Source organism: Phycodurus eques, chromosome 7, assembly GCF_024500275.1.
Source record: "Phycodurus eques isolate BA_2022a chromosome 7, UOR_Pequ_1.1, whole genome shotgun sequence".
NCBI classification, from domain to species: Eukaryota; Metazoa; Chordata; class Actinopteri; order Syngnathiformes; family Syngnathidae; genus Phycodurus; species Phycodurus eques.
In genome coordinates this window covers 16,913,470-16,928,020 of record NC_084531.1, presented here as the reverse complement: position 1 = coordinate 16,928,020, position 14,551 = coordinate 16,913,470, and the positions used below count along the sequence as shown (strand labels likewise).

The 14,551-nt window shown below is 41.1% G+C and overlaps 1 protein-coding gene across 1 annotated transcript in view; it reads left to right on the top strand.

Annotated features, from left to right (window-relative positions):
- dph1 (diphthamide biosynthesis 1) overlaps positions 1-14,551 on the top strand; it is a 119,088-nt gene that overhangs the window by 80,287 nt on the left and 24,250 nt on the right. The gene's annotated exons all lie outside the window — the stretch shown is intronic.

The following is a 14,551-nucleotide window of genomic DNA, read 5'->3' as shown; positions in this document are numbered from 1 at the left end:
TTAACCAACTAATGTATTGGTCGCTTCATGGATCTACAAAGGTTTGTTACCTTTAATCCCAAATGCCTGTGGATATTCTCATTCGGCCAGGTCATTTCATTCTCAGGGTATTGAATCAACTGGACTGTTTTGTTTGTCTTAGAAGAGGTTTTGCCTCTCATCCTGGCTTCATCAGTTCGTGCAACAAGGCTTAGTTAGGACGCACAAGCCAGTGTGTGTGTGTGGAAAATTCAACTATTTATGGTCCTACTTACAATGCTATCCTTTCGTCCATTTCAAAGAAACTCAATAATTCTGCCTCCGACAAACAGCACGGCCTCATTGACTGTGAAGCGACTCCGCGACCACTTCACAACTGAATGGAATATCAGTGAGGGTGTTTCCACCCAATGACTCTGGTAGACGGACAATGGACTCTGCCAGCTGCTTTAATCTAAAAGGCTTTCTTCAGTTCTAAATTTGTGGTATGGAGTCCCTCAATCCGTGGTGGGGAAAAGGTGACAAAGAAGCCATCTATGTTGAACTACAAAAGCTCTCTCTAAACAGAGGAGTAGGTTTGAGGCATCAACTATCATCTGCCAATAACAATGTCCTGACATCTCTCCCCTCAAAGATCGCTTCATTCAACGCGAATAGCTGTTTTGACACAAGACAAGTGAACGGCTGATTGGTATGCTGAATGGTCATCTCACCGAGCAACAACACCCGATTATCACCCCCAGGGATAGCACCCACCGAGGCATAAATAGACGGACTCCGCACCAAAAATTTTTAATTGAAGAAGCCTTTGGATAAAAATTAAATGTCTTCAGAAAAACAAAAACATTCTAGTTGCCTCGATTCAGCCTTTGCGGATTACCATGACCTGGATGACTGAGAATCTACGGATTCATGTCAATTCATGAATCAAACAGCTGTTGTAATTATGCTATTCAGCTTCTTGTTAAAGAGCACAAAGTTATGATTTTAAAAGTTTACAGAAGGTCAAATTAAATTCATCTAAAAAGGATAGTGCATTATAGGTTAGTCCTGAAATTTCATCCGAAAGGCTAATATCCTTTACTTTTTGTGAGTAGTGTATTATTTAGTCGTGTATTATATATCTAACCCTATTTTATTGTATACATTATGTTGTTTACTTACTCACCTGTGCATGGGAGGAGGCATTTATCAATTAATGTTACTCTTCTCTGCATTGTTCATTTCCTAAAGAAAACAAAAACTAAACAAAAAGGAGAATACGTGATTATTATATCTGGTCTCGAGATGACATGTTGCTTTGGCTTGTTTGGTTTTTTTCTCTCTCTCCATTTCTTCAAGTATATCAGCACAAAACCATTTATATTATTTACCATGTAACTTCTTTGATTCCATAGTACTTTACAGGCAAAAGCTTCAGTTCACAGCAAAGTCGAACAGAGTACATAGCAGGTCAGCTGGTTGCTTTTTGGTGGAGATTGACATCCATCGTTGATAGGTACTACTACATCAAAGTGCACTATTAACAAGGTCAAAAATCCATTTTAATCAAACCACATCGAGTAATATATGTAATATTAATTAAAAAGCACGAGCTCTTTCCTGATACATAATTATCAATATACTTTTCTATGATGATACAACCAACACACATTTTTTTGCCCAATTATCAAAAATCTCCTTTAAATCAATCTTAAAAATAGTAAAGGATTACTTCCTAAGAAGAGCAGAAGGAGAGTACAGACTGATAAAATCAACCACATTTAATAATACAGGAGAGAGAGTTACAATGGCGTGCAATTATGAAAGTGCATACTCATGATAAATAGTCACAAGGAACACATCCAGTTTTACCACTGCAAATTCCCTCTTTCACCAATTCTCAGCTTCAACAAAATAGCAGTGCTATCAATACTAAGCTAGCATTAGCACTGTAAACAAGTCGACGTTGGCCACAGTTACTAGGTTGGTAGCATGACTTTTTCGTAACAGAGTGTTTCTATAACACTAAATGTGATTGATTTTGAAGGTTTATTTTTTTGTGAATGTACAGTCAATTAAAAGTCCTAAAAGAGATCATAAACGTAGCCGTCAAGCAGAAATGCTGCTAATTACACGTTGCTTCTGAATCCTCTCAGCAGCTTGAGATCCCGTCAATCTGCTTCTGTTTGCTAATCTTCCAGTTATTGGCAAACAAGGGATGGGCATTTTTTTTTTCTTCTGGAAATGGATATTCTGCCATACTTTCAGCAAAGCTCCTGAAGCCCAGGTTAATAGGTCAGCATAAGGCTGCGGGCGTATGGCGGCTACGAGTGTACCCCCAAGTGCAGAACAAATGATTGACACCTTGTCAGCCACCTTTTTTTTTATTTATTTTTTCTCTCTCTCTTCTCTCCCTCAGCTCATTTCACTCAACTACTACTACTCTCAGGTTATGCTGCTGTTTTTTTTTTATGTTTTGTTTGTTTTTGTTTTTTTTAATTGCAAACTTCCCTTTGAGATGTTAACTAGCGATGTGTGTGTACCCGTGGTTGAACTGCATCACCGGGTGTGACCACTAGATGTTACCGTTTGCATAGCTTATTTGCAATGATGTGAGTCACCCCTTGTTGTCAGGCACAAGTACCCTGTTTTTGTTACTTGTTTCTAGTAATGCTCATTAATATAAACACAGAACATTGGAAGCAGTGCTTGTATTTGATCTGTTTTAAGTTATGTGACTGAGGAGGTGCGTTCATCGAGAGCACTCTCTTCTCTAGTTTAGTTTCATCGGTGTAGCTTGATAACATTTTAAGACTCACACTTTATTGCGTGTGAACTGTTGAGACACATTGTAGGTGGGTGACAAACCGCCGTGAGAGAAAGTATATGAAGGAAAGAAATCGATGCCGGGAGGCTGGTTGTGTTTGTCGTGACAATAACAATCAGCGTCGGGTGTGAATATACATCGTTATGTCAGGCATTAAAAAACTGCATAGCATCCTTGGCGATGTTGTTCCTGTTTCCACTATTATTTGTATTTATTAGTATTTGTTTTGTTTTTTAAACAGTGAATAGTTTTATAGGATGCATTATTATGAAAAATATGTAGCTCCATTTATACGGAGACAAATTCTTGACATCAATGATATGAAACCTGGATTTGAATAAGTGCCATTGAGTTGCCTGGGGCAACTGTAGCATACTGTTTAGCAGTACTGGTGGATAGAATGTACTTGATAAATCCATGTTTCCCTTACAGCAATATTAGAACTTAGCAAGTCTTGAAAAGTCTTAAAAATAAGATTATAGGCCTCACGCTACATTTTTCTAACTTTGTTAGTGTAATTGAAAGTGACAAACATGTTTTTTGTTTGTTTTGTTTTTTTGACAAGTACAACCCATTAAAAATAATTCTGATTAATGATAAGAGGGCATCTAAATGGAGTGAAAAGGTTGTAGTCAAAATCTTAAATGTATTTAAACTATTGTGCTAAATGCTAATAAGTGAGCACCATGATTCCTGCTTGAAATTATCATATAAAAGCAGTAAATTTGTATATGCTCAAAAGCACCACCTATTTAACTGAATTATTCTAGTTAAAGATAACAATGCATATTAACAGAGTAAGAAGGTTATGATCAAAAGCCACGTCCTAAACCGATCATCATGTCTTGAAATAAACATTTTTGATTTTTTGATTCAAGCTCTTCCAAAAACACTAAGTGTTGAAGTTAACGCTAATCCTAATGCTAGTACGAAACAATGGGTGTCCTGCCTGGTCCAACAATATTCTAGACCCCTGAAATTAGTAACAATCTTCTCCTTTATTATAAGCCAGTGTTCATCGTTTTGATGCAGTTAATTCAAGGTCCAAATACCCACAGTTCCTTTAGGGTGAGGCGAGGCCAACCACCAGCGCAGAAATGTTAACATAAGAGTAATTTCCAATGTCACTTGGAATTAGTCGAGATCATGACACAGCAATTAGCAGCCTCATTGAAGAAAACCCATTGAGGGTATCTAATCAAGAAAAGTGTGTGAGTGTGTGTATGTGTTGGGGGTGCTGATTGCAGGAGGTTTGAAAAAGATTATTGAAAAGAAAACAAATAAGTGGTGTAAAGAGATGACTAATCTTGCGTGGGAGCTCAGCTTGTCCCTGATGCTTTGGACCTAGAGGCTCCCCCCCCCAGGAACAAATGGAGAATAATAATAATTAATAATGCTGATTTCAAAGAACTTCCATTAGTCTGCTGAGTCATTGTTAAAAAGGCTGAAGGTGAGAAACAAACAACAGTTAGAGAGCGAGGAGGAAATGTGACTCATTGGTGAGTAATGGATGCTGCTGTTGCTGCCCACTGCAAGCATAGCCGGAGCACCGTCTCAGGCTCTTTGCTCGTTGTATGACTGGCTTGAAGAACTGTACGTGTCAAGTCCTGTTTTTCTGTGTCTCTCTTTACCTTATATCAGTGTTTACCTACCATTGAGCCAAAGCACAGTGAATTACTGCAACTATTTTTGAATTCATTTTTCTGAGCCGCTTCTCCTCACTAGGGTCGCGGGCGTGCTGGAGCCTATCCCAGCTGTCATCGGGCAGGAGGCGGGGCACACCCCGAACTGGTTGCCAGTCTATCACAAGGCACATACAAACAAACAACCATTCGCACTCACAGTCAGACCTACGGGCAATTTTAGAGTCTCCAATTAATGCATGTTTTTGGGATGTGGGAGGAAACCGGAGTGCCGGGAGCAAACCCACGCAGGCACGGGGAGAACATGCAAACTCCAAACAGGTGGGGCCGGGGTTTGAACCCGGGTCCTCAGAACTGTGAGGCTGACGCTCTAACCAGTCGACCACCGTGCCGCCCATTTTTTTGGATCCATTAAATGAAATTGTGTAATTACCCATGGCACAGTAGTTGGGAATCATTGCCTTACAATTCAGGGTTGTCAAACACTTTTTGTTGTTGTTTTTTCTTTTTGTCCTGTTCGGCTGTTAGGTCAAGCAGAAAGGAGGATATGTATCCCTTTTATGCCCGAACAGTTTTATTGTGTCACAGTGGACTTTTTAAGCTGACAGATACGAATGTATTTTTCAGGATGTTGCGACCCATCCCCTACAAACAAGCAGATTCTATGTGAACATAACAGGATATAGCCTGTTCCAAAAAAATTTTGTCTTGTGTTGTGGCGCAACTGCTCATAGGACTGGAGGATGTTGAGCGATTTCCCTTTTTCCCCCCCTTTCTACTTCCTCCAGCCCACCCACCATCCACGCACACCTCTACCCTCCCTCCACGTCCCCCAAACACTATCATTGAACAAACTTTTTCCTTGGCTTCAAAACGAACAATTTGTTTATATGCAACTACAGGTTGATTGAAAAGGAACTCTCTATTTTAAAATACTTATAATTTATTCATATGTTGTAATATTTTTCTCAATTGATTTGTGTATGTTCCATGATTAAAGGAGCAAGTCTATTCTACCAAATCAACAACTTTGGAAGAACTTGAAGGGCGAATACGAGAAGTTATTTCTTCCATCCCACAAGAATTCCTTGTGAAATCAGTTAATGCGGTTCCCAGGCGGCTTGAGAAACTGGTGCTGGACTCTGCAAAGGTCATCCAGCAGTTCCAGTGCAACAGGCACGAATGGCTGCCTCAATTTAAGTTGGTTGAATGCCTGCCAGAACAAACTAGATTGTCCATTGTCGTGGGATGCAGGCATCCAGTCACTATATACACAAAGCATGTCCATTATATGATGAAGCGATGATACATTTGGTTTCGCAGTCATACCGGCGCTCAAAAGGCAAAGCTAATGGCGGTTTGTGGTTAAAAAAAAAAAAAAAAAAAAAAAGCTGCCTTCAATAGTTTTCTATTGGCATCATGACGTAAATTGTTGACGTTTGTATGGGGTGTTTACGCCCCCTCGTGGAGACATTATAATGGTGTTCAAGGATTCTGTGGAAGCAAGAGGTTATCAATGTCAAGGCATCTTTGTTGTTCAAAGATCTGTGTTTGGGGGAGAAGCTAAGGTTAAGCTCATTCTCATTGTCGGTAGGAAGTCACAGTGCCGTGGCTGCATGTGTGTAGTCTTGCTTGCTGAGTGGATAATTAAAACGAATCCTAACAAGCCACAGCGGTCTTGTTATTGCTTGACAAACAACAATTGCAAGTTGTGATATCTACTATTTTTGGTGCTCATTAATTGACATTACAATACATCAATGTTTCGTGGTAGGTTAATTGAAGACTCTATATTGCCCGCAGGTGTGAATGTGAGGGCCAGTGGTTGTTTGTTTCTATGTGCCCTGCGATTGACTGGCGACTAGTTCAGGGTGTACCCCGCCTCTCACCCAGAGTCAGCTGGGGTAGGCTCCAGCACGCCCGCGACCCTAGTAAGGATAAGCAGTATGGAAGATGAATGAATATTATAAACAACCAAGGAGGCTGCTAGTTTTCTATCACTTCCGGTGCTTTACTTCTCTTGCAAAATCATATGAGTTTGGTAAGATGTGTTAATTATTGACCAACATGATGCCATTATGTTTCTGGGGATATTGCAGCTGGACCAATATGTTTTTCTGGATGTATTGTTGCATTCCTTTAGTTATTCTTATGTTGCTATTATTTATGAGTTATTATTATGCCATATCACGCACATCAACATGCTGCTAAAATGCGTTTTTATTTTTTTACAATTTCCCCAAACTTGGATTATGTTTACAGCTAGGGATTAATTTGCTTAGACCATTTATTAATTTTTAAAAGACATAAATAATAACCACATACGGCAGCAGAACATATGTGCCGTACTTTCCATACGTACTTACCAAAGCTGAATTAACTGTGTTCATGTAAGTCAATATACAACATATTCCTATATATACATTATATATTTCTGTATTTCTTTCAGTACTTTTGTTGTTGCTAATTATATGACTTTGTTATTATTTTTAATGGCTCAACGCATACCAACAACATGGTAAACATTTCTAAAATCCCTCTCTTTCTTGAACAATTCTCAAATGTTTAGATTGTGTTTACGGCTAGGAACTTATTTGTTTCAAACTTTTAATTTAAAAAATCCCTCAATAACAAGCATGCACAAAGCAGCATTATGTCAGCTTTCGGTGCCATATTTTCCCTACAAAATCCTACAAATGTGTTCATAAATTGAATATTAGGAACTGGTAAAGCTGCACCGACCTTCTCGTATATTATTAGTATTAATTTTACACCGCAACACAGTTAGATTTATTTACATCCAGGCATGAATTTATTAATAGAAAAAAAATAATAACCACAAGCTCAATACAAACGCGTGTATTTTTTTTTCAATGTCATTTTCCTACAAATTTTGTTTTCATACCTTTTACGCAAAATCCTAATGATTGTGGGCTTCAAAAGGATCATATTAACATTCATGTTCAGTAACTTCTTGTACCTCCAGAAATATATATAGTACTGAATCTACTACTGAGAGACCAACCCTGCGCTGTCACATAATTAATGAAACAAGGCCATGTGCATTAATCTTTAATTTTTAGATAAGAAACTATATCAGATACACACAGAAGAACCACTCGTGGAGATACTCAACATTATAGGCAAATTGGAGCTTATTTATAATAATAAAACAGAGGGTTGTATGACCTTTACACTGCTGTTCTCCTAAACACACATTTATTCTACTTTTCCACATTAGGTTATTTTATAATCGGAGCTATCGATGTACCTCACTTTTCATCGGAGCTCACCTCAAGCGCCACCTCCCCAACGGTGTGGGTTTTTTTTTTTTCCCCCCTTAGCGACCATGGCTGTAGACTGTTACCGGTGGTGACGTTGCTACAGTAACAATCTAATGCCACGGTCGCCATGGAGACAGAGGATAGCTGCAGGGTGTGGGGAGCTTGCGATTGGTGCCTCGTGCGGCTGACGTCGTGCTCGTGCTGTCAATAATCTTGACGGGCGTCTTCCTCCTCATCCCTGAGCTCTCGCCAGGCGTCAGTAGCCATGACTGTAGACTGTTACTGTACTGGGGAGGGCTTTTAGCAGTAAGCAGTCTAGAGCCAAGGTGTTGATGCACTGACCACAAAGAAAGGAAGGATGCCGTTTGACTGGGGAAGGAGAGAGCACAGTGAGAACTATAGCAGTGAACTTGGCCAGTAAGCAGCAACCTGGCAGCCAACCTGACAACAACAACCATGCAGCAGTGTTTTTTTTCTTCTTCTTCTTTCTTCGTCCCTCTTCTAATGTCCTATTGATTTCCATGCCAATAATCCATGAGTCACACACAGGATATGGACGTCCGGGAGCGGTGTGGCTTTGGCGGCTTATGCAAGCTCAACTGACGTCAGTGCTCTCGTTTGATGTGTTTTTGTCCACAGGCCCTTCCTCCTCCTCCTCCTCCTCTTCTGTAGGATGTGTATAGGGAGCAACAGCTGAGACCGTGAAATAGTTTTCAGGCCTTAGAATCCACTTGGTCTCGTTGTGTCACATGATGGCCAAATTTGTAGAAATAGCAGAGGAGGGAAAACTTGTCGGAGTTTCTGTCCATGGAGCTGAAAAAGTCCATTTGCTCTCAGATGAACCCAGTTAGGTTCAAAGTGACTTTGAATGCCACTTGGGATGAATTGCACCTGAAGGAGGAATGCGATCAGATCGTCGACCTACTACTTACATGTATCATATTATACGATATGGGAAATAAACCCAATTCAAATTCCATTTTGACAGATGGAAGATAATGAATAGATGCGCATATGTGTCGACAGATAAATGGACACGTGAGTGTATTTTGGTCACTAGATGGCTGGGCTGACAGACAGCTGGATGAAATAGGAATGGATCAGTATAGTTTAATTTTTGACAGATAATGCATGGATGTTGGATGACTGTAATTGACTTTAATGAATGGTTGGATGAATGTTTTTGGATGCATAAATGGATGTATTGGTCTACGGATAATGTTGTTTTTTGATGACTGCTCGATGAATTGGTGAATTTTCACAGATGAATGAATGTATTTTGACAGATAAATGGATGGGTTGACGGATGAGTACATTTTGATATTGGATGAATGAATGGACAGAACAATAGATTAATGGATGGACGGCTGAATTTTAACAGATGAATGGCTGGGTGGAAGCATGGATGAAAGCATTAACGATTTATAGATCGGTTAGTATTTGGAAACATGGCGGGTGGATGAGTGTATGTTGACGATTGTACGGGTGGACGACTGAACGACTGAGGGTATTTTGCCATTTGATAGATTACTATTAGAAGCTTGGTGGAGGGATGAATGCATTGTGACAAATGATGGACGTACAGCTGGACGAGTGTCTTGATGACAGACGGAGTGTATTTGGGAGGACGGCTGGGTGGTCGGATGAATGCGCGAGTGTATTTTAACAGTTGATACTGTTGATGGGTGTATTTTGCCAAATGTTGGCTGTCTTAATTTTGACACGTTGTGGATGGAAGAGTGTATTTTGACAGATGGATGAGTGTAATTTGAAAAAAACGACGGCTCCATAGTCGTGGTTCCAAACATGGTGCTCGTTCAGCACCACGGACAGTGCCGCCCAGCGGTCCTCGTCGCTGTCCACGGCCGGAGTAGGTAAGCTGGGTCTACCCCGCCGCGCTCATTGTCATTCTGCTCAGTGCACTCTTCTCCAGGATTTACCTTGGGGACTTTGCATCACACCTCCCTTCCTCATCTACTTCCTCCCTCCGGCGGCGCAGACGTCAGCCGCGGCAGCGGCCGATGTTGTCCGGTCTCTTTAAGGACCGCTGCTGCCGCCTGATTGGCTGGCGAGTGCGTGTGCGCAGGAGTGACGCAAACTCGACTTCATCGCAAGCGCGTCACGATGTCACTTTTTACCCCCCCCCCCCCCCACCCCCTCTCTCTCTCTCTATCCAAAGATGAAAAAAGGACAAACGCGTAAGCGAGAACGAGGGCGACAGTCGAGGAATAAACATAATTATGCTATTAGTGTGTGGGCCGAAATATATCAATAATAAGTGGTGCTACCTTATTGTTCTTATGATAGGCTTTAGAGCGCAATGAGGTGTAAGTCGTGACCGTGCTGCCTTGTTAAGACGCACGCGCGCGCGCGCGCACCCAGCTGTGACGGCCCATGTGCGCCAAAGTGACTCACACTGCAGTAACTTCCAGCCTCCCTCAGCTACCGTAAAGCCTCTCCGTGAGGCGCACGCCCAAAAAATAACATTCACGGGATCAACGCGTTTTGTGTCTTATTTAGCTATTTGTTTTCAATTCCATTTCAAATCCAAATGAGGTTCAATCAGGTGGAACATAAAGAGTCTTACCTTGTTTTGTCCACGTGTGATGGAACTGAACTACCATGCAATCTCCTTCCAAAAGGATATCATAAAACAGGTTTGTTGTGTAATTGTTTTTTTTTTTTAATAATAAAGGTCGTTTTCGCCAAGCTGCATGCGCGTCTCCTCCGCTGAAATGGGGCGCCCGGCTGTCCCGCGGTTCAGCTCTTATAGACATGCTGTAGTACTAGCGACGGGAGAGGGGAGGGGGTGTTGGGGGGGCGTTCATTCATTCAGAAGCATCGCCTCCACGAACGACCGACGTGGTTCCTACGTCATCGAGGAAACTGGCAAAGGGAGGAGGAGGGAAGATGAATGGGGGCTTTTGGGGAGGGGGTGGGGGGGGGGGTTATTTTAGCCACCAAAAAGTTGAAACTAAAAGTATTTTTATATGCAATCGCTCGTGAGAGCCAATAAAACAGTCCTTGTATTAAATCTCACTGGATTTTGCTGGTGTACCCAATGAACTGTACAGTGAAATAGCAATACGTATCAGCAGGATTGTAGCCATCTTATACCTCTGCTCAAGTACCTTTTTGCATTATAAATCATTATTTAAAATATTGCACAACTACTTATTATTGTGGCTGTATTTTGTTTATTCGTTTGTATGTATGTGTGTCTATATACAGTCTCTGTGTCTTTGCCATGAAGTCAGGTCTAATACGAACCCAAATAATAAACAGATGCCTTTGACAGCCTTGCATTTTAAATAAAGTTTATGATGTACATACTAGACAAATAGTCAAGCACCAATGTCACTCTGTACAAGTTACAACTTGTTGCAACTTGTTGTTGCTGTTAACCTTTTACAAGCTTTAGTACACATTTCTCACAAGGTTATTTTTAACCAGTAAGTCTATCTTAATATCAATCCCATGAACTTGAATTAAAATGTTCTGTATTTTCTTTTCACTGGGGCAGGTTAGACTTTCACGAGAGAGCTTAAGAACACATTTGCTTAAATTGCATACGCTAGTGTTAGTTGGTTATTTGAATTTGAGTTGATTGACTAACATTTTTAGGAGTAGTTGAACTTGTTTGCTGCCTCAATGCCGGCATAAGGCGTATTTTGTCGTTTTACTTCAATGATTCTGACTTCAGTGTGGTGCCAAGCCTCGGAGCCGCAGCGCGCACGTCACGGACAGACACTCCGTTGCTTCCAAACCATGTAATGATCATGTTAATCTTCTTTAGCGCAAAATCTTATTGCAAGTGTTACACTGAGCCAATCTGTCATTTATTTTATTTACATATTCATTCAAGCCACACTTTCGATCGCCATCGCAAACGCACTTCATGCGTGTTCTTCTTCGGTGGTTTCCAGCGAGTTCTTCTTCGGGTTGGCAGACTCGGGCATGGAAAATAGGAACCAACATTTTGAAATATGAATGATTCCGGGATAGCCGGAACATTAATCCAGGTTCTCGTCGATTCTTGATGCTCCATCTTAATCACGTTATAGTATTTTCCACCCAAAACCGCTGAGGAAAGGCAGTAATGCTAATCTTTTTTGGGGGGGGGTGGGCATGCACTGGAAACAACAACAACAAAAAAACTCCTTTAAAAAGTCAATCCATCGCTTTTTTTGTTTTATTTACTAATTTTTTGTGGACCTTAAAAACCGTCACCGAGAGTGTTCTATAAATTGAGGCAACCAGCGAAGATGCGTTTTTAGGGTGTAGCTATTGTCTGTTGTCGTACTAGAGCGGCTCCAATCACCGGAGACAAATTCCTTGTGTGTTGTTGGGACAAACTTGGCAAATAAAGATGATTCTGATAAGTGCACGCCGGAGTGGTAAATGGGCCTTGTTATGGAAGCTAAGCACAGCTAACTCGCAACCGAGCAGCCAAACGAAATGATATCACTTTTTCCTTATTTAGTGGGGGAGGGAACTCGCGCTAGAAAGCATACGTCACAGGGATGTGTTTTAGCCCCGCCCACAAAATCTAAACGGTGAAAAAGCTGCTTTAGCTATATCTCATGTAAGCTATATCCATCCATCCATTTTCTGAGCCGCTTCCCCTCACTAGGGTCGCGGGCGTGCTGGAGCCTATCCCAGCTGTCATCGGGCAGGAGGCGGGGTACACCCTGAACTGGTTGCCAGCCAATCGCAGGGCACATACAAACAGACAACCATCCGCTCTCACAGTCACACCTACGGGCAATTTAGAGTCTCCAATTTATGCATGTTTTTGGGATGTGGGAGGAAACCCACGCAGGCACGGGGAGAACATGCAAACTCCACACAGTCGGGGCCGGGGATTGAACCCGGGTCCTCAGAACTGTGAGGCTGACGCTCTAACCAGTCGACCACCGTGCCGCTATAAGCTATATATATATATAAATAAATAAAAATAAATTAATATATATATATACACACACACACACACACACACACACACACACACAGTATCATCTTTAGGCTATGATGATACATGAGTCAGAAAAACGACCCTTTTTTTAAATGGAAATGTTTTTTTAAAGTTAAGCTCTGACTCATGTTTTTAAATGTGCGTGAGCATCTTTCGTACGTTTATTGTGGCATCAACAGATGCTTTGGCATGTCAGGACAGGAAATAACAACAGCTAATAATAAGCAGGGATGACACCCACATTTTTACGCCCGACTTCAGTCCAACCCAAACAGGCAATAACATTGTCATCTAATTCGCATCGCTACATATAAAAAAAGAATGTGAGACAATAATTAAACTTAATTTAAAAATAGCGTTCAGTTGGTAATGCAATTCACAATGTTTTGTCATGCCTTCCGAAACGTGTCCTTTGGGGAAATCACTAACAAACCCACCAAAACCCACTCAAAATAAACCTTTCTCTTATTCCACTTTACCTTCTATCCTTGCCTCTGACCCACTCAATCGTCATTTTTGCCTCTCTCTCTAACACACACATACTCACACACACACACACACGCACGCACGCACGCACACTTTCCACCACCTCCACGCTCCCACCATCCCTGGCTGCAATTCATTTCCAACCCCCTAATCGGACAATACAATGGGTACACAATCTAATGACATCTGTACCCTATTTTTCAAATAAGGATTATATAATATTGTTTAGTTTTGACTGGGCGGCACGGTGGCCGACTGGTTAGAGCGTCAGCCTCACAGTTCCGAGAACCCGGGTTCAATCCCCGGCCCCCGACTGTGTGGAGTTTGCATGTTCTCCCCGTGCCTGTGTGGGTTTTCTCCGGGCACTCCGGTTTCCTCCCACATCCCAAAAACATGCATAAATTGGAGACTCTAAATTGCCCGTAGGTGTGCATGTGAGTGCGAATGGTTGTCTGTTTGTATGTGCCCTGCGATTGGCTGGCAACCAGTTCAGGGTGTACCCCGCCTCCTGCCCGATGACAGCTGGGATAGGCTCCAGCACGCCTGCGACCCTAGTGAGGAGAAGCGGCTCAGAAAATGGATGGATGGATAGTTTTGACTGACACTGTCAGAGAAGTAAAGCGAAAGCTGCAGTTGAACGTCCCGAGAATGGTACAATTTTACACGCAACCCGATTTTTGTGGAAAATGATACACCTCAAAAGTCACAACACGAAAGAGAAAGAGTTACTAAGTCCAGTTCAGTTGCATTTAACTTTTTAGTACAACACGTTTGCATTAAATCTTTAAGAACTGTTGTTACTCAATACAACAAGAGCATTGCAACTAATTGAATATCAATTACACACACATAAATTAACCTTACCCATCATCCAAATACACTAGACTTGTTTATTTCAACAATACCTGTAAAGTGCCACTAGGTGAAGTGTCGCTCCGGTTTTCATTACATGTCTGCCATCAAAGGGTGAGTAGTTTTACTTTGATTTTTTCCTTTTAGTATATTTAGACAATTATGACTGTAAAAATACCACAAAACGTCGATGGTGAGGGCTCAAAATATATTACTTTTACAATCAATTACAATTATTTAATACAATTAAGAAAAAAGTTCATTTTACTAATATTTTTGGTTTAAAATCCATCAATGAACCAATTATTATATTTGATTATATTATATGTGACCCGTGAGCCATACCTTATCCACCGCTGATCTATTCTGTATGCATGTTCCCCAAAAAAGGAAATATTAACAAATTGCAGTGTCAAATTTAATAAATTATTGGCAAGCTAAATGACAATCACACAAAAACAACAACCAAGATTTGTAAAAATATATATATTTCTTAAATGTCATTCATGTCATCTCAGAGGAG